We start from the raw sequence: 19,785 nt of genomic DNA, 5'->3' as shown, positions 1-19,785 counted from the left end.
CCGATAGCAAAGTGTGGGGGCTTAGCAGGAAGCTTTGATATGCCTTGGAAGAGTGGCCCAGTATTTGGTGGTCACAGGGAGGTTGGGGGCTGCTGCAGGTATGTGAACCTCTAGGGGCCTGCACTTCATACTGGCAGCAGTTTGCCTCCCACCAATGGCAGGGTTGCTTTAAATTGAGGTTTTTAATCATCTGTAGAAAATGATTGGCATACATCACCAATCCTGCACCCATATCAAGAAACACTTCTGTCACCAGCAAGCAAAGAGATTTATTTAAGGATTTACATTCTACCAGGACAAACAGTTTAGAAACAAGTCATCTGTTCCCATCAATGGACATCACTCATACAAGCTGCTATCATGCTTTCCCATACAAGATATTCCATTTGCATTTATTGCCAACATCGTCTCACTCGGCTCAGGGAAATGGGATTCCTCAGATGGCAGCAACAACAAATGAAATGAATTAGATTCTTTTATTACTCAAATCATAAACCTCATACCAACTCAAGATGCTGACTCCGGAATACTTAAAGAACTCCACTCTGAACAAAAAACAATTCTACATAGTCAATAATGACAAAGCTGAGAAGATCTTTGAATAAAATCGATGAAATATTTTGCCTTAATTTCTAAATTGGAACGTCAACCAACACACAACTAAGCTGACCCAAGTCGGCAAACCGCAATCATTTGTTATACATGTGCAACCTGCTTAAGATGATTGTGACTGGAGTCATGCTGTGTATACGTCGGCCCCCTACCAATGACGTCCTCAAATATACTTGAGATATGGCCCCACACGGGTCCTAAGAGGCTGGTCAAACTTGGGTGCTTTGCTGTGGCATAAACACATGAGGTTTAGCACAGAGAACAGCAGAAACAATTCTAAAAAAATACTAACTATATTGCTCAGGTCACAAATTCACCAAAACAAATTAAAAAAAAATGTTTTATACACACACTAAAGAAAAAAATGTATGTATGCATAAATGTATACATACAGATATAAAAAATCAATGGCAAACTCCTGGTCTGCTTACATTAGCAATTGCAAAAGTGTAGTTAGAAGAAAAAAATTATATACACACTAATATATATATATTATTTTTATTTCATTATTATATTTTATTCCCTAACAAAACAGCATTACTCTCCCCAAAGGAAAAAAAAAAAACCACAAACGCACAACTGCAATAAGAACCACACTATAAAAAAACAAAAAAACACATCCATGTCTGCTAATGTATTTTTGCACAAAACAGTAACACAAGAATTGTAATTGTATTTCATAAAAACAGAAACAGAAAAACTGCCCGTTTTATTTCTTGAGCTGGTTTCAGAAATGTGCTCCAAAGCCTGCAACTTAACGCGGGTATCCAGCAAACCCTCCAGGAACAGATTATAGTATAGAATGTAACATTAAAGTAGAAGCTGTACTTTTTCATGCCACACTTCTAACGCCAGACAGCCACAATGTGACATCACAAAATAATTTCATATGAGTGGAAAAATTGTCACAGCATAGCTAACTCCATACATTATCAGTGCTCACCTTTCCAGAGAAGGGATAGTGAATATAGTAATTACGTACAAACTATTTTATGGAGAGCAGAGAAACAATTCCATAATGTCTCAAACTTCTGATGAATTGTCTGCAAGTTTAAACACGTTAAATGTAAATCTGAACTCCCGGCAAACCGCTAAATATCCAGTCGCAAAACACATATGTAACCTGTCAGTATTTAAGTATCATCCGATGCAGAGATCAACACAGATAAAAGAATGGGCAGGTTTGTGGCCTCACCTTTTCACTTTGCAGTTAAAACAGACTGGTCACATTCCTGCCCCCAGCTACTGCCGGAAGCAGCAGACTGATGAGGTCATCCCTCTGCTCTATTCTTATCAGCATATTCTACGTTAGGTCCACAGTATACTTGGTTGGCTCTTAGACTGGTACACCTACCAGGCTGATGTACAGGAAATTACAATCTCCTTTAGATTTACCAAAACCATGTCACATGAGGGGCTACCTAAACAATCCTTTCAATTTGCACTCAGCCAGCAAGCCTTGTACTACATAGTTGGTGGTATATGTCAAGAAGATTGTACAATCATACTGTATTGTGTATGGGCATCTTAGGAGTAATCTATTAGCAACATTTATATACGATTTTATACCTTTCAATCTGTACCTCATTGTTTAAAGCTAGCCAAATACCTTACAATCTGACTGGGAGATTGAACAATCTCCTTTAAAAAGGAAACTCCACCAAGGGGCCTTTATTATTATTTTTTTTGCATAGGACAAATTTGAGCATTAAACCTGTGATCAGTGGAGTAAGGTACAGGCATTTAGTAACAGGAACGTGAGAAGTGTCAATGAACTACCTGTGTGGTGACATCACCACACAGTCGCTCTGCCGCAGTGGCTGATGGGACTTTTACTTTCACAAATCCTGTCAAAGGATATGTAAATTGATGATGCAAATGTATCATTTAAAATTTACCAACAACTAAACACAAGAACTACCTAAACAGCCCAGTCTGTGACTTATCAAGAAGGTACCTGTGCTAGATAATCATTAGGTAGTTCTAAAGAAGACGGCACAATCAGATTGCCATGAGTAAAGCCAGCTTGAACAGTCATGGATCATATGATGTTGGCATGGAAATTCAGCACAGGTTGAAAGCATTGAATTGTGCATTGTAAATAGGCACCTAACCTTTCAAACTTTCTCCAGTTGTTGTTAATGGACCTGGCTCCTTAGAAAAACTCCTGCTGGCTCCTGGATTGGTTTGGCTGGCTCCTGAATCCCATATTTACTTTGTGTTCCCCTGCTATAATTTCCACCGGAGGTGTAGTAAGTGTTGGGCCCAGGTCAAAGGTTAATCTTAGGGTTTAGACTTAGGTTGGACTCAAGGCTGAAGATATTATCTATTACATTTTTAGATGCAAAAAAATAAATTTTTCAGACATGGTTAGTGTAAACACATGTTGTGAAGCCAATTCTGGTGAATGATGACCGTGACAAAAATTTGTGGCGCCGAAACTCCCACACCAAAACCAACCAAGCCAGTTTTCATAAATCATAACAAAATGTACTGAATACTCAGGCCAGAGCCAACACGAGGAAAGCATACTGCAATTCTGATATGCTGTGTACTGTTGTAAACATTCTCATCAACTCATGATAGTTTAGCACCAGTCCCACATCACAAGTTTGGAGCAGCCTATTGCCAGTTTAACATGGTCACTAAAAGGAGAACTATAAAGGTGAGTGAATTACGCTCATCCCCATAGATAGTTTCAATGTCCCACATCGGCTCTATTGATCGGGGAGTGAAGACATACCGCTGCTCCCTCACTTCCCGATCATCTCCCTGCAGAGAGCGGTGACAGTCAGTCGCCGCTCCCCACAAGGATTCCCCCCTCCGATCCTCCAGTGCTGACTGCAGTGATGAAGAGGGGAGGGGGCAGGCAGAGCCCATTGTCAATCAGCCAGCGGGGTGGATCGACAGTATTGTCAGGATTTGTCCCGGCTCCGGCACTCTCAGCACATAGTAGGCATTAGCCAGCTGTATACTGAGTTTTGGGTCACTGGAGGACGTTAGTATATGTCCTCCTGTGACCCTAAAGAGAACTATGGGGGGGGGGGCTTACCCCATAGTTCTCCTTTAATAAAAGGGATATGGAGATGCAGAGAAAGCTGTAAATACAATTGTGTTCCTTAATCCTCTAGGGGGCGCGCGCGAGCAGAAAAAAATTGCCGTCTGGAGACGGCAACCCGCAGATGCAGCAGTGCCGTCCGTCCGTTTTTTTACTACGGGCGGACAGCAAGAGGTTAAGGACCCTTTCGCTACCAATGCCTTTTTTCCCTTTTTTTTGCACACATATTATATCACATTTTAGGCCATTTTAGGTTATATTTTTTTCATTTAGCGCACAGGTTGAACAAAAAAATAAATAACTGTCCAAGGATGACAACACTCAGTCGTATCTATGGAGGAGCAGAGTTTTCACCCTGGGACAACAGAGAGGGATCACTTTAATGCAGTCGGCCAGCTACAACATGTACTGTTTTAATGCAAAAGTATGCACAGATGCAAACAGGGTGCAATACATCGCTCTGCATCACTAGTTGTGGCAGTGATTCCAACAAAGGGAAATTGCATACAACTCCCCCATGTAACTTGCAGTTCTCAGACGGAAATACTTTTCTCTCTCTTGCCATCGAAACCTAACCAAAGTAACCAATGTAATTTATCGGAGTAAAAACCTTTGTTGTGTATTTGTCTTCTGAAGTCGCGGGGTCATGTGGCTGTGAATACAGGACAATAGAGGTTAGCATGTTTGGCCGGTTCACATTCACTGAACCTCTCTCTTTCAGCAATCTCTATGCAGTCTGTGAAGCACTTTGTATAAAGATAAAAAGTCAGAAAAGAGATCAGTAAATCTTTCAAGGATTGCGAGTTCCTCCTTGGTCAATGATTTAAATGGTAATGGACACACCCAGCAATTTAACAGAATCAGACAGTCCCTGATACTATCCATATCTAAAGCTGGCTGTACACAGGACGTTTAGCAATCAAAGAAAAGAACGCACCTCAGCTCTTTTCATATATCCTGGCAAATCAAGCAAGTTTGACAATGCAACCAATTTATTCATTTCCCTTGCTGTCCTTTAGGATCGGTTATGGGATCCAGGATGCTTCCAGTTCATTTGTGCTGACAAAGTAATGCTCCATAGAAAGAAAAGTATGCGTGTCACCTCATTACATGGTCATGATACTTGGGTTAGTGTGATATTAAAGTGGAAATGTTTTTTAGCTATTTTAAATGCTGATGAAATCACTTACAATGGATGCCAATTCTTGATGTTTAAAGCGATATTAAACCTTTTTTTTTTTTTAAATAGTTGCTATTACGGCCCCCACCTTTGCCGGAGGATGTTGCTCTTTTTCTTTAAAAGTTTTAAATTTCTCATTTTCTAGTGGGTCCCCGCAGCGCTCGTCCCCCCTCCCCCTGCACGGGTGCCACCATTGTTCTAACGGAGGCACCCGTGCATGCAGTGGCTGTGTTCGTCCATACACACACAGCCCTGTGGCAGGCCACGCCCTTTCTTTCTGACCAACACTTTGATGGCAGAAGGAGCCTATGGCTCCTGTGCCACGAGTATCTTTTTTTACCACAATGCAATAAACGCCCAGACCTCAATCAATACTTTAAGTTTCCTGCAGAATCAGCTGATCCCCTGAACACTGATATCCTGTAATAGGGTGGAGCCATCCTTGTGTGTGTGTGTTAGTAAGCTGTGTGCCTTCCTAAACATATAAAACTTTAAATAGAGATGTCATCAGCATGACAAAGTCCAACAAAGTCAAAGTCCAAGTGATTTCTCGCAAAATGTCAAGCGCTTTCGGGGCCACACAGGGTCCCCTTCATCAGGCTCAAAGTAGGCCTGATGAAGAGGAACCTGTGTAGCCCCAAAAGCACTTGACATTTTGAGTGATATCTATCAATAAATGGATATGCACTGACTTGGACTTTGTCGTGCTGATGACATCTCTATTAAAGTTCTATTGTGTGCGGCGCCATCCGTGGTCATTACAAGCACTCAAACTCATTTGGATTTCCGGTAAGGAGTGCTACAGGATTCATGGACATTTCCCCAAACATACAGACACAGCAGGGCAAGCCGGTCCTCTGTTCCACGCCCCCAACTCCTTTTTCCAGTCTAGTAAATGGACAGCTGCAGGAGACTGCTCTGTCTTTTGTGATCTTGTACTGGAGAGGAAGTTCGGGGAAGCTGAGCGGAAAGGGTTAGAGCCAACTGTATGGAAACATGATGATTTTAAGTGCTTGTGCAAAAATATAAAGAAATACTTTTGGATTCATTATCGTAAAGTAGTTTGAGAGTTTAATACGACTTCAAAATTGAATAGAAGAGACAAACGGAACAAAACATAGGCCCAGAAGGATTCAGGAGATGCCTTCTTTTATATAAAACAGTGGAAGACATTGTAACTCCTTATAGCACATCTCACAATATGAACATGATGATACTAAGGCTTGTCAACAAAGTATATGAGAAGAAACATCAACAGTTCCGTTTGTGTCACTTTATGTGGGAACCTATTCTTTAATCTTTCTACAACCTTGACAATCATCATCCGGCTACCATCAGATATTGCTATAATGTAAAGAAAGTATCTCTAGCAATAACTGGGAAGCATTTTAGGCACGAGCGAGCAATGATGGAAGTTCCAAAAGTAACTTTAAAATGGAGCATGAAATCACAGAAATCTTCTACCATGGAAGAAAAATTCCATCTGCAGTCAACCATACCATCAGTATCAAAAATAGTGATCTGCCGAGAAAAAATTAGCAATCCCCATTTATATTTTTATTTACTCAGAAAATTCAAAAATGGCTTGGCCAGCTGATTTGAAAAATGTTCCGGAGGGCTTGGCAGCGAAAGGGTTAACTCTGAATGAAGACATCTAAACCCTTGGTTCTCAACTGGTGGGTCATGACCCCATGTTCAGTGCGTCACCGTATGCCTTCCACTTTTCTAGGTGAGAGGTTCCTCTGCCTCCCCCTAGCGCATCACTGCCAGTTCACGCACCAAGCAGCGATGCAAAATATGCTGCCCGGCGCCGAGTGTCAGCTTGAAGTGGGATGGGATGGGGTGTAAGGGAGCTGGGCATTCCTTACAGCTCCCTCACGTGTTCTATAGAGGCGCCAGGTATTTATGGTGTCATGTGACCAGGCTCCAGCCTGTAAAGCAGCACTTGGGCTTTTTATGGGATTGTGCTCAAAAATGGGGAAATTGGCAAAAAGTTACAACACAACAAATCAACTTCCCTTGATACTTTATTATCAATTCAGCTTCTTGCAAAAGGCTGAATAAAAGAATGCATGCTGAAATCAAGAGCCTTTTTATGAGACATCAGACTGGAGAGGAAGTTGAACTGGTGTGCAGATCACATCATTTGCGCACATCATCTGGCACCATCACTGTCAATCCTAGGCTTTGAATCTCTGCTTTCCTCCCCTGAGGTCCTTCTGTATGCATCACTACCATCTGCTTGTCCCGCTGCTTTTGGCATCCCCTAAGCTTCACACATAATATGTTGTGAAGCACGCAAAACACTGATATGTATGACTTCCCCTGTCAGGAACAGTTTGCAAGTCTGAAAATAATGTGTGTGTGTATACAAATCTACATCTACATACATACATACGCAATAGAGGATTCACACATTGGACCATGATATTCAAATGTGATTTACATATCAGAACCATTTTTTTATTTGTATATTAGAACTTTAAAATTATTCACGTAACCAGTGTATACTGGTCACTTAAGGCCAATATTCATGTACTAACATACTTATTCTTTGTATTTATAATTGTCATTTACTAATAAGGGTTACCTATTCCAGTAATTTACTAATCATAAGGGCAGCTAATACCATTATATAATAGCTATATACCAGCAGATTTACCACAAAGACATGTCATTTGCCACCAGTAAATGGATCCTTTGATTGATAAAAAAATAAAAAAGGATTAAAAACTGCCGACACTCTCAATATCAGACTCTTGCAGGCAGTAATTTTGTATGTTGGATGCTCCAATTATCATTAGCATTTGTTAATTTACAGTAGAAATTAACAAAAAAGAAAACCTGCATATGACCAGCCAGCAACATGAGGTGGAACTGAATCTAAGATGACAGCAAAATGACTACAGCATATTTCAGAACCTCAATACCCATCACAGCATGCTTCCTACAATCTGAGAAGCATCCAGCACATCAGCGGTATCTACAGGTGCTTTCATAGAGGAACTCAGGCTGCAGAAGGAACAGCTGATGCGCTGTATTCAATTATGAAAAAAAGAAACTGTGAAATATTATCAATGTGAAGGGTTGGCACAAAGCCACTCACTAAAGAATGAACCAGACCGTGATTTAACATGGTAGGAGTGACAAGCAAGTTAAAAAAAAATGCACAACTCTCTCTTCATTACCCTTTCAATACCAGAAGAGAATGTGACCTTCAGCAATCAAAGATAAGAGGTATTTCAGGAGGGGGGGATAGGCTGCAAAGATCAGACATGGACCACAAGTTATAATGGAGGGGGGGAAACGAGAACACATAAGATGCTCTATGTTAGCTAAGGTTAACCTTCTGCTGCTGTAATCCTGCATTAAATGCAAGCTTAATATATGCCAGGCACAGGAAGCATCTGCCCTTGGCAATCTGCATCTTTCAATACATTCTTAGCATTCCTTCTTCAATATAGATACACACCTGCCTAGTCATCAGCTGGGAACAGCACCCTTCCTGTCTGCAAGGAAAAAAGGAAAAAAAAAATATATCACACTGCTGCACTTGTGTTGGTCCCTTGTGCTCAACCATCACTGTATCTTACAGGAGCCCCTCTCTGATCAAGGGAGGAACAAGGAGCAAATGAAGGGCAAGGAGGGCCAATGCAGATCTCTTGAATGTAATCACAGGCAGCAGAGAGCTGTCAGATCTCATCTGGACACACAGCTTAAGAAATCATCATGGCCAACAACATATTGTGCAGTATTCAGTGGTGACCTTCATCACCAGCACTGGATAGCTTGGTCGCTGCAAGCTTTCAGATGAGGCTTGGCAAAGGCTGGCTTTGCTGCAGAAAGAGCTACCGCTAAAACTTAATATACTGTGAATGTAAGACGAGTAACCCATTCTCGGCCGACCTAGCATTCCACCAGGCTGGCAGGCCCATCAAACAGCAATCCAGCACAGTGGTCAATACAAGGACTTCAAACACATCACACATCTTTCTTACAGCAGCAGCGGAAGAACCGTCTCTGCTACACTGAAGCTACTTTTCACAAACATGATACATTTCAGAGGATTTATTATACAAGGTTACATAGTTACATAGTATTGGAGATTGAATAAAGACACAAGAAGCCACAAATCAAGTATCATTTTAACCCAGACAGCCTAAGAAAAGCATGTAGAACAATGTATGTAAAAGTATTCTGTTGCATCTTATGTATGTACAGTAAACAAATGCTATGGGTTTGTAACAGATACCTGCCCCGGGGATCAGTGCCACGTGCAAGCAATGGAAGACTAAACCCAGCGAGTATGCCCTAGCATCGTGCATACGCTATAAACATATCATGAATGTCCGATAGGTATGCATCCCCCAAAGGGGGGGCGCCTATGCACGCTATGTAAAGCACTGCGTAAATTGACAGCACTATATAAATAAATAAGACAAGTGTGCCTGGCAAGTAGATCCCTCAAGTATGTCCGCCCTCAAGGTTGTTACAGAGTAACCTGTGTACCAGGTTGGTAGGTTGACTGCAAGCCAGGTTGGTACATGTCCTGGAAATACAACAATGTGACCCAACTTTCGTCATCTCCAAAAAAATGGCCCAGCAACGCTTACTCACGCAGGTACATATGCCCACCAGGTATACCACCAAGGAGTACATGTGCCCTTCAGAATTCTACATGGCGATCTTGTAGCCTTCTCTTGTAGTCTTCAACTCATTTTTTTTTACTAGTCTGGTGCAAAATAGACACGCAAGGTCAATGCATGCATTACAGCAGAGGCACTCCACCAAATTATGGCCCCATGTCACAATATCATAGTGTGGGAACCAAACTGACAGAACAGTACAACAGGAATAGAACTTCTAATGAAAGCAGAACTTTATTTTTGGGGTCTCTGCACCCATTAGAGGACGGTAACGAAGACACAAGAGATGTGTTATCCAGGCAGTACAGGAACTAAGAAGCAGGTAGGCAACAGTACTCGTTATGTGGCACAAGATGTACCAACTGCACAGTCCAGGTGAGGTGACGGCACTCCAGCAGATACAAGCACTGTGACCCAGGAAGGTATAAGCACCATGAACCAGTAAGGTGCGGCCTCTGTCAGCCACATAGAATCAAATATACAACCCAGCAACCTCTATCCCTCCAATGGAGCAGAAACTACGAGTCACTCCTTGCTGGGACTTTTAGTCCCTTCCCAGCTGGAAAATGACAGGTCGAGGCAGGTCTGAAGGTGTGTAGAATAGAAGAAGCAGAGTACAGTGGTGCGAGTGTATGGGGTGAAGGGACTGACATCTCCCAGTAAAAATGTATGTAGACTGGAGTATGCGGGTAGGAGGGGGGGGACGACTCCTCTATTCCTCCCAAGCACCATGTACAACAGTGGAATGTGATGTAGTGCCTGTATGTGGGGGGGGGTAGTAACATCGGTAGGAACATGCACAGTAATATGTAAACATTCCTACATTTCAAGCACATGACAGAGGCCTGCACAGCCGGGACAGCGCGGAGTGGTGCACATTGGAATGTGGGGGCTCCCTATTGCAGCAATAAGAGGATTGCCGAGCAGGGACATCACAGTGTAGTACCGTGCAGTGTAGTGTACTGGGCTGTGTGGGGGTCTTTCATGCAATCAGCGTACAGTACAGTGTAGTGAAGTGTACTGGGCTGTGTGAGGGTTGGGGTCTTTCATGCAATCAGTGCTCAGCACAGTGAAGTGTACTGGGCTGTGTGGGGGTTGGGAGTCTTTAATGCAATCAGTGTACATTGTAGTGAAGTGTACTGGGCTGTGTGGGGGTTGGGGGTCTTTCATGCAATCTGTGTACAGTACAGTGTAGTGAAGTGTACTGGGCTGTGTGGGGGTTGGGGTCTTCCATGCAATCAGTGCTCAGCACAGTGTAGTGTACTGTGTGGGGGTTGGGGTCTTCCATGTAATCAGTGCTCAGCACAGTGTAGTACAGTGTAGTGAACTCTGTGGGGTTTGGTGTCTTTCATGCAGTCAGTGCTCAGCACAGTGAAGTGTACTGGGCTGTGTGAGGGCTGGGGTCTTTCATGCAATCAGTGCTCAGCACAGTGTAGTGTACTCTGTGGGGTTTGGGGTCTTTCATGCAATCAGTGCTCAGCACAGTGTAGTGTACTGGGCTGTGTGAGGGTTGGGGTCTTTCATGCAATCAGTGCTCAGCACAGTGAAGTGTACTGGGCTGTGTGGGGGTTGGGAGTCTTTAATGCAATCAGTGTACATTGTAGTGAAGTGTACTGGGCTGTGTGGGGGTTGGGAGTCTTTAATGCAATCAGTGTACATTGTAGTGAAGTGTACTGGGCTGTGTGGGGGTTGGGGGTCTTTCATGCAATCAGTGTACAGTACAGTGTAGTGAAGTGTACTGGGCTGTGTGGGGGTTGGGGTCTTCCATGTAATCATTGCTCAGCACAGTGTAGTGCCATGAGGAGGTCAGTACTGTACTGTGTGCAGAGTCGACTGGACTGTGTAGTGTACAGGGGTGTGTGTACCTCACTAAAATAGGTGCCCAGCACAGTAAGCTAAGCTGCGTGTGTGTGTGACAGGGCGAGTGCTACTTCATACACTCATAATATTGTGTACTTGGGGATATGGAGGGATCAGCGGTGTCTTGTAGGGAGAGGGGGGACACTCCTTCATACAGTCAGGAACCTGCAGCATGATGTATACGGAGTAGTGGGGTGGGTGTAGGGTGACTCTCAGGACCCAGTAAAGTTATGTAGCTCAGTGTTGGGGGTAGGGGTGTCTGCCGAGGTGTGTGTAGGGTGAGGGGTCTCCTCCATACTCGGAGTACTCAGCATGGTGCAGTGTATTGGAGGTATTTGTAGTTTGAGGGGTCTCCTCCATACTCGGAGTACTCAGTGTATTGAGGTGTGTGTAGGATGAGGGGTCTCCTCCATACTCGGAGTACTCAGTGTATTGAGGTGTGTGTAGGGTGAGGGGTTTCCTCCATACTCTGAGTACTCAGCACAGTGTAATGTAATGAGGTGTGTGTATGGTGAGGGGTCTCCTCCATACTCGGAGTACTCAGCACGGTGCAGTGTATAGGAGGTGTGTGTGTGTAGGGTGAGGGGGTCTCCTCAATACTCGGAGCACTCAGCACGTTGCAGTGTATAGAGGTGTGTGTGTGTGTGTGTAGGGTGAGGGGGTCTCCTCAATACTCGGAGTACTCAGCACGCTGCAGTGTATAAAGGTGTGTGTAGGGTGAGGGGGTCTCCTCAATACTCGGAGTACTCAGCACGGTACGGTGTAGTGATGTGTGTGGTGCGACTGGCGAGACTCCCCCATACACTCAGCGTCCAGCACACAGCGAGATCCCGAACTCCGCACGCAGTGACAGCCCGGCGCTCTTACCTGCCGACTCAGGTCTCCCCAGGCTCCTCCGGGCTCCACAGCCTCATGTGAATCCAAAGCCAGCGGCGGCCCCTCTCCCCCCGGGAAGGGCTCTTACCCCGTGTCCATGGTGCGGGAGCTGACTACCCTCTGCCGAGCACACCGAGCCAGCACCGCCGGGCTCCCAGCCCCGTGACGTCACGGCGCAGCCGCTCTTTGCCCGAACTGCCATTGGGGGAAGCCGGCCCGCCCAGGAATCCCATTGGAAAACCCACTGGATCCGAATGAGCCAATAGGAAGCGGTACCACCGTTGCCCGAGTTACCGATGCTGTTGATTGGGAGGAGGCGTGGCCTCCATACATACGGCTCACATTTATCCCGAGTCTATCGCGACATATGATAGTATTCGTCACTTTTCGGAACCATTCGCCGTCCAGGAGCTAGTGTGATCGCCTTGTCCTTGCAGGTTATGTTATGAATGTGACTATCTTGATACATCAGGGGGGTCGAGGCAACTCTGGAGGAAAGATCCTTTAAGAAAAGGACCAACGTGACCCCAGGGAAGGTAATAATACTCTTATATATAACCTTAGCTTTCAATGGAGATATGGACTCATTGCTGGGGGCCACTGCACTGCCCTCCAGCCACTGCAGGTATTTGACCTGTCAGTTGGCTTTATTATCTGTTTACCCCTGCCACATGCAATGGTTCCTCCCACCGCCTTATACATCCTGTAGTGATGTATTATCCGTCGGGAGAACCTACAGCGTGCAATGGGGGGTTAGCAAATATTCAATCACCTGGAAGTGTTAAGTATTTGCAGCAACCAGAGACCAAAAGAAAAGTGGTGCTTTAAGACACAGGCCATCATAAAGTTCAAGTGTAATTAAATTATTATTAAAGCCTCACAGTTTTTATCCTAATTACATTTGTACTGGCCAGTTGAGCATTGGATTTAAAATGTTTGCCGTCCAAAAAGTGCAGAAACACCCACAACTGGTGTGGTTAGGGCCGCCAGCGTCCAGCTTGCTCAGTGCCGCTTCCCTAAATGTCCGGTCGGGGCTGCACGCTTCACCTGGTCACCATTCAGTTCACTCTCTGCAGCCACACTAACCAAAGCCATTGGGGAAGGGGGGAGGGGCGTGGCTTTGAAGGTAGGGCTCAGGAGCTGTTGGCCTGTTGGGATGTACACTGTGTCAGGGCAGCCTTCAGAAATTTCGGGGCCCCTTACACAGCTTTAGGCCTGGCCCCCCTCTCCCGCACTGCCTGCGTTTAGTATCGGGGCATTTTCACGAGTATGAGTACTTGTGAAAATGCCCAGTATTGGCACCGACTGGTGCATCCCTACTTAAAAATATAATGCATTGCTGGGGCTTGTAGTCCTGCATAGTTGGTGCTATTCTGCATTGCTCTATAATGATTACACAGCAATGCCCCTTCCCGGTCCAGACTTATCTGACTCTCATGCATGGCCCTCTTCTGTGTCTCGGCGACCAGGCGGCGGGACTAAGAGGAGAGAGTCCTCACACAGAAGAATGTGCTGCCTGGCGGTGCCTGCAGTACATTCTGCTGGACCAGTGACAGTCTTTCCAGCCCCGCCGCACAGCCGCCACAGAGCGGCGGGGAAGGAGCGGCACGATCTCGGGGGGGTCCCTCTTCCTCTCTGGGCCCCCCCAACAGGTGGAACGCCAAGGCCCGGTCGCAATTGCGACCGCTGCGACCCTGGTAGTTGCTGGAATTTGTAGTCCTGTATAGGTGGTGGTATTCTGCATTCTTTACCTTACTCCTGCAGAACCTCTTTCTTCTGAGTCCTTAGTGGCCAGTGGAGGGGAGGAGCACAGCACAGCACTGTACAGGCACAGCAAGGCTAAACACTCCTTACAATGACAGGCATTTTCAGAGCCACCTGTCCCATGCCATGCCCGGTTCCACCCCTGACCTGCACACCCGACCCGCTGCACTGACCGGAAGTGACGTCACGTCACTACTGTGACGTAACTTCCGTGACGTAACTTCCGTATTCAGACGAGCAGCGTCGCTGATGGGGCCCCAGCTTGTCACGAAGCCGCTGGAGCGGCAATGCTGGGGCCCTGTGCTGCTAGTGCCAGGCCTCCGCCGCTGCTGCTGAGGGGGCCCGGCTGGCTCCTCGCCCTTCACCGTCGGCCGATACTCAAGGAGGGGTCCCAGGCGGGCCCCGGAGGCTGCCCGGGCCCCTTACATGAGTATCGGCCGTACCCCCCTGACTGCGGCCCTGCACTGTGTGCACAATTATTAGGTGAGTTGTATTTTTGAGGATTCATTTCTTTATTGAACAACTGCAGTGCTCTCCGTCAATACAAAATGTCAATAAACCTCAAGGCTGAATATTTAAGAAAGTAAAAGGGAGGTTTTGGCTTTATTAGGAGAACATCTACGGTATGTGCGCACAATTATTGGGCAACTACCCTGTTTCCCCCGAAAATAAGACCTACCCTGAAAATAAGACCTAGTACTATTTTTGGGAATTGCTAAAATATAAGACCTACCCCGAAAATAAGACCTAGCTGTGACCATTCCCAGTGCCGGTGGTGCATAAGGGGAACTTAAAGAGCTGCGGGAGAGGCAGGAGAGAATCAGCAGTGCCAACGAAGCCAGCGCTGGAGGAAACGAAGCGGCACCGGAGGGAGCAGTGCCGCATAAGCCGATGCCTCCTCTATAGCAGTGCTTCTTAAAGTGTGGGTCGCGACCCCATATGGGGTCACACAAGTGAACAGGGGGGTCACGATCTGAGTCCCCGGACAGGACCGCCATCAGGGGGGTACAGCCGGTACTTGTGTGAAGGGCCTAGGCGGCCGGGGAGACCTGGGCTCCAAGCAAGATTTTTTTTTCTTTTCGTTTAATGTGCAGTGTAGTGTAGTTTTTAAGGTCGCATACCCCCCACCTCTGTGCACTTGGTACCTTCCTGAGCACGTGCATGCAGGAAGGTTTTTTTTTTGTTTTTTTTTACATTGACGGAGCTTCCTTTAACCCAGCAGAAGTGGAGCACAGCTGCTGGAGGTAAAGATAAGGACGGAGAGGGGGCTTAGTAGTAGGTGGTAATGACACACTGAGGAAAAGAGGGGAGAGACACCGTCCGATGCTGGGGTCCCCTAAAAATGTCCTCGGCCAAAAAGGGGTCACGAGTGGAGAACGTTTTTAAGAAGGCCTGATGTAGATCACTCCCATTCATTCATAATTGAGGATACAGTTAACATACCATATTCTCAATTATGTACACACACTCAGCGATCACTGATCGCTGAGTGTGTGTACGTTGCTTTTCTCTCTGACACGCTGTCACAGGAGGCTGATCGAGCGGTGTAGAGAGGAGAGCCCAGCCTCCTGTGACAGCGCTGTCTCCGCCCCACACCGCTCTGCCAGACTGTGATAGACGGCTGAGCGGTGTGGGAGGAGAGACGCCGGCCGCTCACAGCGCTCTCGTCCTGCAGCGCTCGGCCGGCTGTCACCTTCTTTTCTCTGTTCCAGCGGGGAGAAAAGAAACCAGAGATGAGCCGATGTATCGGCCGAAACATGGCTCTTTCGGCATTATGCCAAAAGTGCTATTTTCGGCCGATATGTTTCGGCGCCGATATATCGGTGCATCCCTAGTTACAAGTGAGTAATGGCCCTAAAATGATTGCTCACATTCTGACGTTTGTGATGATATGTAACGTGCGGTGTAATGGGCTAAGAAAACCCCTCCCTATGTGATATCAAATTACAGTGACAGATCCTCTTTTTGGAGACATTAGGGGTCTCTAAGACCCCTAATGTTACATAGGGATCCCCAGAGAAGCTGATGAAGCCGACATCTGCTTCACCAGCTTCTCTCTGGCTGTCTGGAGTGACAGCTAAATGCGGAAGTGATGTAATAAACATGACTTCCGCACTCACAGAACGGGGAGGTGATCAGAGCGAGATCGTGTACTGACTCCCTCCATTTTCCCTGCACGGATCCACAATGTCGGTACCGGATCAGACGCCCGGAATCGCGGCAATGACAGCGACGATGGCAGGTAAGGAGAGGTTATTGTGACAGCATGGATGAGGGGATCCCCTACAGTGACTGCAGATGATGGACTTCACTCACTGTTCAGCCAATAATTTCAGGTCTAGCTCCTTCCACAAAAGTTGAACAATGGACTTTGATGGAAGGGAGGGGTGCAGATGGGGCCACACACTGGTTGAATTTCTGCAGGATTCGGCCAGCCTAAGATGGGAATTCACCTGGCTTTGGGAAGCACTCCTCTCCCTACATGTGTGTAACGGCAACCGTCGTCCTCCACATAGGGGGTCGCGGTTCCGTTACAGCTCCACTGCTCCCCAGGACGGCCACTTTGCGTTCCACGCTGGAACGCTGAAGACACTCGTTTTCCGGCCTCTGATAGCGCAGGCTGCGTTCAACGCTGGAACACGGAAGACACTGGTCTTCCAGCCTCTGATAGCGCAGGCTGCGTTCCACGCTGGAACGCGGAAGTTGCTCCGAGCCGACCAGCGCTCCTCCCACTTCCTGGCCCTAGTTAAACCTACATGTAAATGAGTCCGAGCAATGACTCCTCTCTATTTAGACGCCTCGCCTCTGAGGATCCAGTCACACAAATCACACAAGTTTCCTCTTGTGCGGTGCCTGCGTCTTTACATCATCTATAGTGCTCTGGGAATTCTTTCTCATGTTTTAAATGTTTAGTAACAAGACATAGTATAGGTATAGCTAAAACATGCGTCGGGTGTGCATACGTACGAGAACGAGAATAACGATTGCGCCCATTATGCCGCACATGTTACATATGGCTGCGAACGTCACAGTGAGAGCAATAATTCTAGAGCCATAAATCACTGATAACACTAAACTAATGGGCGGCAAAAGATTTTAAAGCGTCGCCTATGGTCAATTTTGGGTAGTTTTTTTGCGATTTCGCAGGTGCGTGCACTTTTAAGGCTTGACATGTTTTGTGTCCTTTTAACCGACGTGACCCCTGTCTTTTATATTTTACCAAAAATATGGGTAAGAATAAATGTATTACAACATAATGTTAAAAAAAAACCTTTTTTTTCTCAAAATGTTTAGTATTTAGTATTTTTAGTTTTCCTTAATATAATAAAAAATAAAACCCCAGTGGTGATAAAATACCACCAAAATAAAGCTCTATCTGTCCCCAAAAAATGGTATAAAATTAATTTCAGTACAGCGTTGTATGACGGAATAAATGTCAGTCAAAGTACCGCAGCGCTGAATACTGAAAAATGGCCTGAACAGGAAGTTGTTGTAAACACCGCGGTCACCAAGTGGTTATGTAATATAGACCAGCAAGGTTACAAAGATATCACTGAAACAATACCTTCTATAAAACAAATAATTTTGGTGTTTTGGGATGTTTATTTTTTTTTGGTGGAGGAGTTGATCCAGAGGAAGGCGAAAACCCTAATGAAGCATGGTGACATTTGCTCCATCAGGGGAAAAATTCCTTCCTGACCCCCGAAGGCGATCGGATTGTTCCCTGGATCAACTGTGATATAAAGAGACTGCTGGGACACGGGAGGTGTTTTCTTCATCTCAATCCTCTGATCTTATGAGGACTAGTGATGGGCTCGGGCGTGTTCGCAAGCGCCTCGTGCCGATCCCGCCTGGAAGCTGTCAGCGCGCAGGGCCAATCACAGGCACTGAGACATTTCCCGATCTGTGGGGCTGCAGACCGGGAACATATCTCAGTGACTATGATTAGCCCTACCGCTGACGGCTTCCTGGCGGGCTCGGCAGGAAGATGACTGCCCTACGCAGGTTCACATGCGTGCCCACGCACTGCTGACGTAGGTGAACCCGGGGATGTACACCTCCTCCTCTGGAAGGTCAGAAGACTTGGGGTGTTGATGCATGGCTGATGGGGAAAGACGTGTCCTGATCTCCATGTCCATGATCTGTAAAAAGAAAAGACAAATATGTCAGATTCAGTATTTAGGGATCACTAGTATTTAGTCATCCCATTGGGGTTCATGTACTTACCGCGTCCACTGGGAAAGGGGGCGGCGTTCTCCCTTTCTCCAGCTCTTCCCAGTCGATCGAACCCAGGAAGAGATGGGATCGAATGTCTTCCCCTATTCCAAGTCTCTCATCCGGATATTTGCACAGCAGCTATGAAAGAGAAATGATGAGACGGTTAACACAGATGACACTAAAATGATGTCCGATCTGATGATCTAATGATGTGTTATTCTACTTACTCCTCTGATGAAGTCCTCCAGGTCAGGATCCATATAAGGAGGGTAAAGTGGATGGCGGAAGTTTACCTCTATCTTGTACTCCTCATAGGTCCTGCACCTAAATGGCCGGAGTTCAGTAGCCATCACATAGGTCACCACGCCCAGTGAGAACCAGTCGGGTTCAAACTGGTAGATGTCATTGTTGATGACCTGTCAGTTTAGGGAAGAGACACCGGTTAGTACATTGGTCAGTACAGAAATGCAACTCAAACAGGATAAGTCAGGGAAGCCTCTAGAAAGCCTATAGAGAGGTGCATGGCACTGTGTTGGAAGTTTGGGACTGTGAGCGCTATTAAAGGATAGGCTGCCATTGAGCAAGATGTCTGGTTGCATGGAATGAATTCTCCTTCTTCCCTCAGTAAAGCACTGTTCTGTTCTATCATTCATCTGGAGTCCTTTGAATCATTTACAGTGTATGGGCTTCTCACATAAAACATGTTGTTAGTAAAGGGTGTTGCCGATAGCAACCGATCTAAGGTTCAATTTTTGTCATTTACAGTGTGAGAAAATGACAGAGTTTGTTAACCACTTGATGACCGCGGTGTTTACACCCCTTCCTGTCCAGGCCATTTTTTAGTATTCAGCGCTGCAGTACTTTGAGATTTATTCAGTCTTGCAACGCTGTACTCAAATGAATTTTATACCATTGTTTGGGGACAGATAGAGCTTTATTTTGGTGGTATTTAATCACCACTGGGGGTATTTATTTCTTACTATATACCGAAAATAGTACTGAAAATAAAAATAGTACTGAAAATTAAAAAAAAACATTTTCTCCTGATTATGTTAGGAAACATTTATTATTACCCTATTTTTTGGTAAAATATAAAAGACGGGGTCACATCGGGTAAATAGAAACTAAACATGTCGAGCCTTAAAATTACGCACGCCCGCGAAATCGCAAAAAAGGACCACACCCACAATTGGCCGTAGGCGACGCTTTAAAAGCTTTTACCGCTCATCATTTTAGTGTTACAAGTAGAGGTGCACCGAAATGGAAATTTTAAAACCGAAACGAAACCGAAATAAAAAAAAATGTCAGGCCGAAACCGATACCGAAAATGTTTTTTATATCAATTTTTTTAATTTTTTAAAATATGTTATTTTTTATAAACGTTTTAATTTTTTTATATTCATTTTTATTTATTAATTCATTTTTTATTAAATATTTTTTTTTTTTACTTTTAGGGGCTTTGGGGAAATATTAGGGGTCTAAACAGACCCCTAATATTTCCCTTTTAAAATAGAAAAAGAAATTGAGAACACAGAGTCCTCAGTCTCTTTTTCTGTGTCCCCTGTTATCAA

The 19,785-nt window shown here is 45.4% G+C and overlaps 1 protein-coding gene across 4 annotated transcripts in view; it reads right to left on the bottom strand.

Moving 5' to 3' along the window:
* PKP4 (plakophilin 4) overlaps positions 1 to 12,444 on the bottom strand; it is a 272,781-nt gene extending 260,337 nt beyond the window's left edge. For all 4 annotated transcript variants that reach the window (XM_018553154.1, XM_018553156.1, XM_018553157.1 and 1 more), the window contains exon 1: positions 12,224 to 12,444. The gene's annotated coding sequence lies outside the window, so the exon portion shown is untranslated. The remainder of the gene's footprint in view (positions 1 to 12,223) is intronic.
* Positions 12,445 to 19,785: the final 7,341 nt, after the last annotated feature.

Source organism: Nanorana parkeri, unplaced genomic scaffold, assembly GCF_000935625.1.
Source record: "Nanorana parkeri isolate BGI_ZX_2015 unplaced genomic scaffold, ASM93562v1 scaffold112, whole genome shotgun sequence".
Lineage (NCBI taxonomy): Eukaryota > Metazoa > Chordata > Amphibia > Anura > Dicroglossidae > Nanorana > Nanorana parkeri.
Note: the sequence above shows the minus strand (reverse complement) of the source record. Positions and strands in the feature narration are given on the sequence as shown.